We start from the raw sequence: 9,920 nt of genomic DNA on the forward strand, positions 1-9,920 counted from the left end.
ATACATTATTCGCAGAAGAATTATTAAATAATCATGAATAAAAAGAATAATAAACAAAGGCATACTAATTTGCAAAATTTGATATCTAAAATGCTCAATTAAGTTTTAGTTAATTTTTTCAAATTAAATTTCACAAATATTTGCTACAAATATTTACTTTTATATTTTTTATGTTAAATGCATTGATAAAATATTATACATAAAATTCATACAATTTACATAATAAACAACGTTCTTTTTTTATTTTAAAAAGCACTTTATATTTTAAATTTCAATATAATTAAATTTCAATATATTACAATAAAAAATTTGAACTCTTTCCAAAAAGTTTCTGATACATTTCTAAATGATTACGATGCAAAAAATTAAGAGTTCGAAGATTAAGATGGTTAGAGTCTCATAAAAATTGATAATCTTTTCAGAAATCTATTAAAATTCTGTCAATTGAAGATCTATTGAAGATCTATTGAAAAAATTTTTTTTATTATGTTTCTCTAATTACTAAACTTCAAATGTAATATACTAAAGATCCAAGAATTTAAGACATAATGCAAAAAAGAAATATAAATATTTTCTTCTCTGTAAAGATTATAAGCATTAAGAAAATTTCGTATACATCGGATGGCAGATTTAAAGATGTTCTACAGCGACTGCAAGTGTCTTATTAGATTTCATTTTGCTGTTAAAGCTGCAAATACAAGGAGAAGTACGAGAATCGAATTAACTTCCGGCGCGATGTTTTTCCTTCGACGCTCAGCAGCTCGTCGCTCTTATTTGACGACGTCCGAGGAATTTGAAGTAGCTCTCTATACATAGGAAGCATTATTATTCGAAGCACGATAAGGTCTCATAAGTCTTACATTACGCGCACACGACAGGGATTGTAAATCGCGCTGACAAGGCATAATGATTTCAACGTGATCGTATTAAAAATTCATATAGTCATCCCGCTATGTCGTCTCGTCCATTACGAACGATCGATGGGGATTTAGAAAGCTTCAACTCAATCTGTACCTTTCGCGGTCCGTTCAGTCCAAACGACTCGCCTCATGCACATGGGTGAAAAGACAGGAAGAAAAAGATTATTGGAAAGCAAACAAACTGAGCAAATGAACCAAAAAATGGGAGCTAAACCCATTTTTACATTTGATATGTATAGAGGAATAACACAAGAGAAAAATATAAAGGAATAGTATATTGTCTATATTCTGCTCACAGATTTGAGAGCCAAGAGTGCCTCTTCCGCCTTCCGTGCCTCTATCTTTGCAAATGCACAAGATTTCTTCCTTTATGTGTTAGAAAAAGGTAAATAAAGCTGTAAAGAACGGCGAGACGAGAAAGTTGCACGGGGATAAATTCAAGGAAGTTAAAATAAGCACCGGCTAAAACGCCTTATCGTTTTGATTGACGACTGCAACGTCGACCGCGCTTCGTTATGACGCTCGATAAGTCCTCGAAGTAACGTCCTCGAAGTCACTAATGATCCAAATGTATAAAGAGCGTTATGCACGAAATAAAACATCTCTTACGTAGACAGGAAAAGAGAGAGAGAGGGAAAAAAGTCCCCGCATGCCCTGGCCATTATCGGTCACGTAGATCTCCATTGCGTGCTGCTCCTACATCTTAAGGCCACAGTCAACGGTGCCACACTCAGAGTGGACTTTAAATCAGATTACAGTGTGCACTTTCCCGCCAACAGAAGTGAAAACACGCACGTATAAGACGTAATATGTGTACCAACTCGAATAGGGCAAACAAGCTGCATCGAATCGAACGAATGTTTCATATCCGAGGAAGACATCCGTAAAATTACGAACACACTGTGTGCGCGTGGAGTAATCAATATTTTGAAAAGGATTGATTTCGGTTGGTGAAAATATCATTAAAACGTTCCACACGACCCCTTTCATGTTCGCTCGGTTACGGCAATATCCGATGCATCTCTCCCAGCGTTTATACCTGTGGTGCATAATAAGCCTAGAGACTTAATCAAGGTAAGTGCCCTTTATGGAATGTACATAATGTAGCGCTGTCTGTCAACATAACACGTAGCTATTTATGTTACAAAACTGTTCTTGCTTTATCTTTCATTAATATGGTGAGGCCAATTTATTCCTTATACAGATATTTTATTAAGTTAAGATATTTTATCAAAAGAAAATAGATCTTAATGCAATCAGTTTTGCAGCTGTATCATTTTTCCATTCATGGAAACAAATAATATGAGAAATACATTCCTGCGAAAAGATTTATACCCAATTTCTTTCTTATTATATTTATCATTAAAAACATAACTTAATATTATTTTCAAGCAATTTACGAGAATAATTTACGAAGTATGCTGCTCTTAAATTTGCGCTGGTTTCTACTCTGGACATTACGTGCCTAATCAACACTATTTTTTAAAAGATAAAATGTTTTCATGGCCAACGCAGCAATTTTTAAAAACGTTGCTTTTTAAATTGTGCTGAGTTGCATTAAACTTGTGCTGACTCGCGCGGTAAATAGGCTCAGTAAATCTCGTAAAGCTCCAAAAACAATGCAAAGAAGAGTATTTTCCATGTATTTCTTATACATTTTAATTTAATTTAATACTGGCTATTAATTAATGTATATTAACGTTCACCATATATTAAATATAATTTGAAACAATTTGTGCTACGCACAAACATCGTAGAATTTACTTAAGACTTCTACAAATATTACTTGCAAATTAATAACATATCACGCATTAATATAGTTTGTATTTAATAATAATATATAAAATAGTAAATGATATTGACACAATTTAATAACTTGTTTAAAATAAATGTTTAATAAATGCAAGGCAGTGCATCTAGTTATGGATTTACCAATCATCAACGGAGAATTCTGATCCGAACAAATCTTGGTACATTTAGTACCCATTAATGTAAGAAGGATAAAGTCACCGCGCTAACTCGGCTGACCGACTTTAGCTTGCTCGACACTCGAGGAAAAAGCGACGGTTTCCGTATTTTTGCGAAAACATACCGTATTCGTCCGACATTTCTATTTCTGCGCATTGCATTTTCCAACAGGGAGTGTTACTGTCGTCGTTTTCAGTTGGCATCAGTATAAACGTAACCACCATCTCCGATCCTGTCGGAGATAACGTCACAATGAAAGACAGGAACCTGCTGACTTCGAAGAAACGTTTCAACTGCCGGACAATGCGTGCCAACGCACACAGCCGCACGGACCACACAATTCAGTGAAGATTGTGTAAATTGTGAAGGAGAATTCTCGGTCTCATGAATGACTTTTTAAAGCGCGCCATGAATCAAGCTTTTCTTGGAAGGTTGATACTATTTTAATGCGAATGACGCCAACTGGCGCTATACGAAGTAATGTGACTAATCGCAGATTCGCAAACGGATTATCAAAGGATAAGCGTCGTTAAACATTAAAAACACGAATGCCGACGTAAAAGCAAATATGCCGCTTGTATGTAATTATCTGATTCCCCAGATTGATGATCTTGTCACAAGTTTAACATTCTTTTTATACGAGAAATCTTAACAGTGCATTTTGAAAACCAACGCCACACTCGGAGAAAAATATAATTTTGACAACTATTATATTAACAATTCTAATAATTTAAGTACTTGCAACTAATTTTACAAAGTAATAAAAACTAAAGTAGTACTGAATAGTACTATATTTTTATAGTATTCGATACTACTTTAGTTCTTATTACTTTTTAAAACTAGTTGCAACTATTAATTATTATTTAAAGTTTAGAGTTATACTTTATAGTTGCCACAACTATTTTTTTTCTCTCAGTGCACTTTTAGCTTAGACCCTAATAGTAACACAAGGGAGGGAAAAGTGTCGAAAATAATTTTGTTATTTATGTGTATATAACAGGCTAAATGTATTATCTAACTATTAATATATTCTCTGGCTTGTGTGTTATATACTTAGATGGGGTAACCAAGCTATTATCTAAAAGGGAAACATGTTTCGCGCTAAAAGCGGGTCTAGCTATCTTTAACATGCATCTACGTTAAATTTGAATTTAAAATCCATAAAGTAGAATTGGAAATAACATCTGCTCGCGCATATTAATTATAAAATATTCTTTCATTTTTTTCTTTTACACAGTATAAATATAACAAAAATTTACTCTTTTTTGTTTTCGAGATTCCTAACTTTGAACATAAATATATACATCGCTCTTTTATTTCGAAAATGATACAAAAAAACTACTTAAAAAAACGTGAGTTTCAAGTTCATGAACATGTTAAATATTAAATAAATATTATATCAATCTAACTTCATCAAAAAAGTGAATCAATTTAACTTCATAAAAAAATCTCACAACTTAAAAAGAGTCGATTTATTTTTAAAAAAAATCATCGAAAAAATAACTCAAAAGAGATGTAAAACGAAAATAACAAAATTGATATTTGATTGTATTAAAAATGCATTTATTTTCTGTCAAGTTTCTCATCTTCTAGGAAATTTAATTTTTTAATTTTCACTTTTGAATAAGGAAGCGATATGCATATCTATTTCTAATCATCTTTTTCTTCCGTTATAAAATCTACTTGTTTTGTGAAATTTTCCTTTTCGATTTTCCTTTTCTAATCTTTTGTCCGATACTCTGTTACGGTTTTTACAGAAACTTCTAAAAATCGCCGTGATCGATGGCACGCTACATCGTCATATCTAAATTCAGAGTCCCTCAGTTATATATTCTATCTAGCATATTTTTTTTTAAACGACGAGGCGCCGTATCACAAGGAAGGTCTGTTACGATGACACATACGATTGCAGGACACGCATGACTCTCGAGGTAGAGCAACAGTGAACTCGATACCTCGCATGATTCATATACGCGGTATGAGTAACTTTTATCAGAGAAGCGTCTCCTGGCGCAGCACAACGGCTGAGGAGAGTAGAGGAATGCGGCGTGGGGCTCAAGAGAGTTCAGTGACGTAGCCGATTTATGGTTGAAACGAATAACCATGGATCGAACGTGCCAATATACCTTCTACATTGCACATAACTGTATAAAATACATTGTTACATGCTCTATTGTTCAAATAATATAATACAAAGTATACAAAGTAACATAATATGTTGAAACAAAAATAAATATGAATATCATGAAGTAACAGATAAATAGTTACAAACATGTTTGTTTAACATGTAGTATTTTTCACGTTAAGTATGATTAAAGCACATATAAGGAATTACATAGGAAAAGATAAGAGAAAAGATTAATTCTATTCCATTTGTTAACGCAATGTGTTTCCGAATGACGATATCTTCGATTGCGCGTAAAAACGCGAAAACAATTCTATGAGAGATATATTTAACTAACCGTGTCCCACCTTGAAAACCCGCAATGTAAATATCGAGGTGAAAACAAATCGGTCTTGCTAATATGGCACAGCTTTATATTTCCGTATCAACGTGAAATCGATAAACAAAAAAGCCATATATTTCCGTTCAGGATACGATCATGCATGTAAAAATATCAAACTGCTATTTCAAATTTTCAGGCATTGAAATGGTATACATCCGTTGGAACGTTATTGAAACGGAAATGAGCGTTTCAGGTCCGTTCGTTCACTGTCGCCTGAAGGATAAATCATCGTGCTGAGGTACAAAATCCATCACACAGCTATCGATTTAATGAGACACGTTAATTTCTATTAAAACAATGCCTTTTCTCTCTTGTTTATTTTTTGTGTCAATACTAAGTTTCAGAGTAAGCTATTTCTTATATTTTAAAACTTTTCAATTAAAAAAGCAGATTACTAATATTATAATTCAACTTGACTAAAGTACAACTACGTACTTGTCATCTAATCACGAGTATTTTTAAAATTAATGTACACATTTAATCAGTACTCTACTCGCTTCAGCGATCTTCCGCCAGTTATTTTTGACGTACTTCGCCAAACGAAAGCGCTTTACTGAAGAAATTGACTTTTCTCGTCGCACTGGAGAATCTTCTAAATTGCGAGATGAGATCTCATAATTAAATGCTCTACGAAATTGTCGACCCTTGCTCGCTACTCAGCGGCTCAATTGTCATTTTAATAGAACGATTCGGTTGTCTCGACTTTCAATGAAGAGAAGGAAGGGCTCGTACAAATAACTGCGTTTATAATATTGCAAAGCGGATCTCCCATACCCGCGCGAAAGTTCCTCGAACTTGATAATAACGCACACTCGGAATCGACAAACGCGCCCCAATTATGCTGACAAACTGGCTTGCAGCTCTTGTCATCTCGGCAAGCAATAACGACATTTATTTACAAAACGCGCAGTAAACTTCTCACCAATTATATGTATTTTATAATCGAAGTAGCTTAACGAGAGAAATATCCGATTAAAAAAAAAAAAAATCTAAAAAGACTCCAAAGCCAAAAATTTGCAGAAAAAATGACTTTATTTCGAATAAGAATTTCGAATAAAATGTATCTCCGAAAAAGCAAACGCGCGATGAACTTTCTCGCTAATTGCACGTGTTTTATAATCGAAGTATCACTTCACGATATTATTAAAAAAAAAAAAAAGAGTCCAACGCCACGTAAAAACTTCCAAAAAAATTACTTTAGTTAAAATAAAATGTATATATCTCTGAAAAGTAAACGCGCGACATATTGTAAATAGATAGTAAAACAACGAAGATCGACATGAATTCTTACTCGGCTCCCCTGAAGAGTTTGATATCTTACTTCATGCCAGCTACAATAAGATTGATCGATTCTGCAAAAGAATTGATATCTCCCTTCGAAACTGTTGCTTCGAACAACAGTGACTTGCGGAAGATTGATACATATAGAGTAAACATTGAAAGAGCTTGTTTTGTCGGACCTTTTTTTAGCAAAGAAAATTTATTTTACTGATCTCATCTTTCTATTAGGTATCATGAGTTCTAATAACTATTCAAAGAGTATTATTTTTCGCATGTTCGTTTTAGATGACATATGAGAGGAGAGAGCGGAAAGCGTAGACGAATTTTCTTCCTGTGTTTTTGAGATCATATTTTCTACAATATATCGTTGCGTTGACAGAATAATGACACAAGTAAAATGTTACGCTCTAAAAAATATAGGTGTAGATTTAACACCATAAGTTTTAAATCTGTATGTCATATTGATGTTGATATAACATTTTTTTGGATTTATATGTACCAACATGGATTTAAACCCATTGGTATTGGTACATATAAATCGACACGTTGAGATTTATACAATAAACATTTAAATATATAAATGATATCAAATCCATACCCATATTTCTTACAATGATAACATTTTGAGATAATAAAAGGAAATCGACTACAAAAGCTAGTATGTTTTTGTAAAAATGACACATTGTAGCTCATTTGCTTATATGAAAAAATATCATAGTTTTATCATCTGAAATTTACACTGAAATATTAAGATTGCAGTAAATTTTGAATATTTATGATATATTTTTAAAAAATACACTGTAATTGAAAGTAGGAAAAACGTGAACGTAGGAAAAAAGTGAAGGCACATAGAAAATGCATATTCACTATTTTAATTAAAATGTTCCAATTCAAAATTTTAAAAAATATAAAATTTTTTAAATATTCTACTGAAAAATTTTTTAGATGTATTACTTTTTCTATCATAACAGTTGATATGAATTTTCCAATAATGTCCTCCCTCGAAATAATCGTCAATAATTGTTAAAGTGATAATGAAGGAATGGATTTTTTATACGAACTTCTTCGCTTAAACAAAAGTTTCCCAAATGATTTATTAATTGCATGACAGAGTATGCCGAATTTAGTATCTTTTCATCGCATGTTATATATTCAAATTAATGTATGAAAATATCGATAATACCATTTACATTTCAAAGTGATTTCATGATAAGCCGAACGTGTATATGTAAACATGTGAAAAAATCCAGCGTTTAAAGATGCGTGTCGAATGCTTACATATATTAGACTTGATATTAGAATGAAAATTACTTTCGTCAATCCATTTTATGCCTCGTAAAACAATATGAAACTATATCCAGAACATTGGCATCATTACATTGTTATTTAATGACACAGTCGCGATATCGAAATGCGCCTCGCATAATAAATTTGATCATACAATCACGTATTCCCAAACGGGTAAAACCGTCCAAGATTTACACTACATAATTTAGATACCCGGACACAATTATTTCCACGCAAACGGCTGATACCGTTTGATATTCGCATTTTGAAAGACCGAATTCTCATCCAACATTACATGCACCTGAAATATTCATCATCATATAATAATATTTACATTAAAAATACCATTAAAAACAACATTCCTTACACACTAAAATAACTTAATAAATAAACTCTGTGAAAGTAAAAAGAACAATGAGAGACCAAATTCCATTATATAAAAGACATAATTATTGAGAAGTAAAAAAAATCAAAATTTTTTATACAAAAAACAGGATAGCTACTAAGAGTTCTAAAAGATTTTAAGGAATCATTCCTCATAGAAATTTAAGACGAAAACTTCACGCGACCATATGTCCGAAATGGCTTAGTTTCAAACATCATATGACCATATGTTTGAAGCGCTTAGTTTTAAACGTACAAAAATTTCAAAAACCACACGAGTTAGTTTGATAAAACATTAAACATATATAATATTTCACTAAAACTCGAGTGATTTTCGAAATTTTTAGAAAAAATAAAATCTTATAAGCCGTTTCAGACTTATGGCACATGAAGTTTTCATCTTAAATCTATGTGAAGAATCAATTCTTAAAATCTTTTAAAGTACTTTGTTATATATAGTTAGCCACTCTATTATTATGTATTAATATTAATCTAAAAAAGAAAAACAGTCAATAATGATTATTTTTCTAGTGTAAACACACATCGATGCATTCACGCATTTAATCGCAAAGGTCATTTCAGAATTGCATCTCTGCAAAGTCCTGGACACCACTCTTTTGCCTCACGTTTCACTCTTTCTCGGCGATCAGAATCTCACGCGGAGGACATAAATGTCAGAAAATCCAGATGGTCGTAGCTACATTGGACGTGCGGCGTTCGGATCAGTGAATTGAAGTAGCAAGACGCGATCGCGATAAGATGGTACCGTCAACGCGTTCACTGCCGAATAGTCGGAATAGTCGGAGCTCGGCTCGCCTTTGCGTTGATGGTAGAGTCAAAGACAACGAGATCCCATGAGATCGCACACGCGGTTCGCTGCTGCTCCGAACGAGATTCCATTCAATATTTAGTTGCACTAGAACGGTCGGCGAGTGTGGGCGTTAAAATTTTTGAAAATTTCTGAAGAAACTAACTTATATACGGCACAGAAGCTTGCAGTAACATTGCTCCAAATTTGCAATGTTATTGCAATATTACTGGAGCGCTGTAATATTGCTAGAATAATTCATGCTATTATGGAGATTAGAGACCTTGTAACAGATCGTGTTACGAGCGATTTCGTCAAAATTTGTAAGAGAGGAAGGTATATATAATTTTCCCCCATATATATGCTATCTCACTATAACTTGTATTGTCTCACTCCATAACTTTAATTAAGATTACAGATAGTTAAGTTAGAGTGAGATAGTATACAATATATATATTTGTATATACAGAGAGAAAGTACCTTTCTCTCTCATAGGATTTTGACAAAATCGCTCCTGCCTACTTACTCTATAACTTTATATTGTTATTCTATAACTTTAATTAAAATTTTAAAGTGACACAGAATAAGATTATATTATATATATATATGTGTGTGTGTGTGTGTGTGTATATAAAGTATATACTTCCTCTCATGTAAGATTTTAACAAAATCCCTCTTATCCCGACTATTACTTTATAACTTTATTACGTCATAATTTTAATTAAGATTTTTTTAAAGAAAGTTAAATTAAATAAAGATTGTATT

At 32.5% G+C, this 9,920-nt stretch overlaps 1 long non-coding RNA gene across 1 annotated transcript in view; it reads right to left on the reverse strand.

Moving 5' to 3' along the window:
- Positions 1-9,920, reverse strand: part of LOC108686358 — a 156,976-nt gene that overhangs the window by 146,040 nt on the left and 1,016 nt on the right. The gene's annotated exons all lie outside the window — the stretch shown is intronic.

Source organism: Atta colombica, unplaced genomic scaffold (genome assembly GCF_001594045.1).
Source record: "Atta colombica isolate Treedump-2 unplaced genomic scaffold, Acol1.0 scaffold176, whole genome shotgun sequence".
Classification (NCBI taxonomy): domain Eukaryota; kingdom Metazoa; phylum Arthropoda; class Insecta; order Hymenoptera; family Formicidae; genus Atta; species Atta colombica.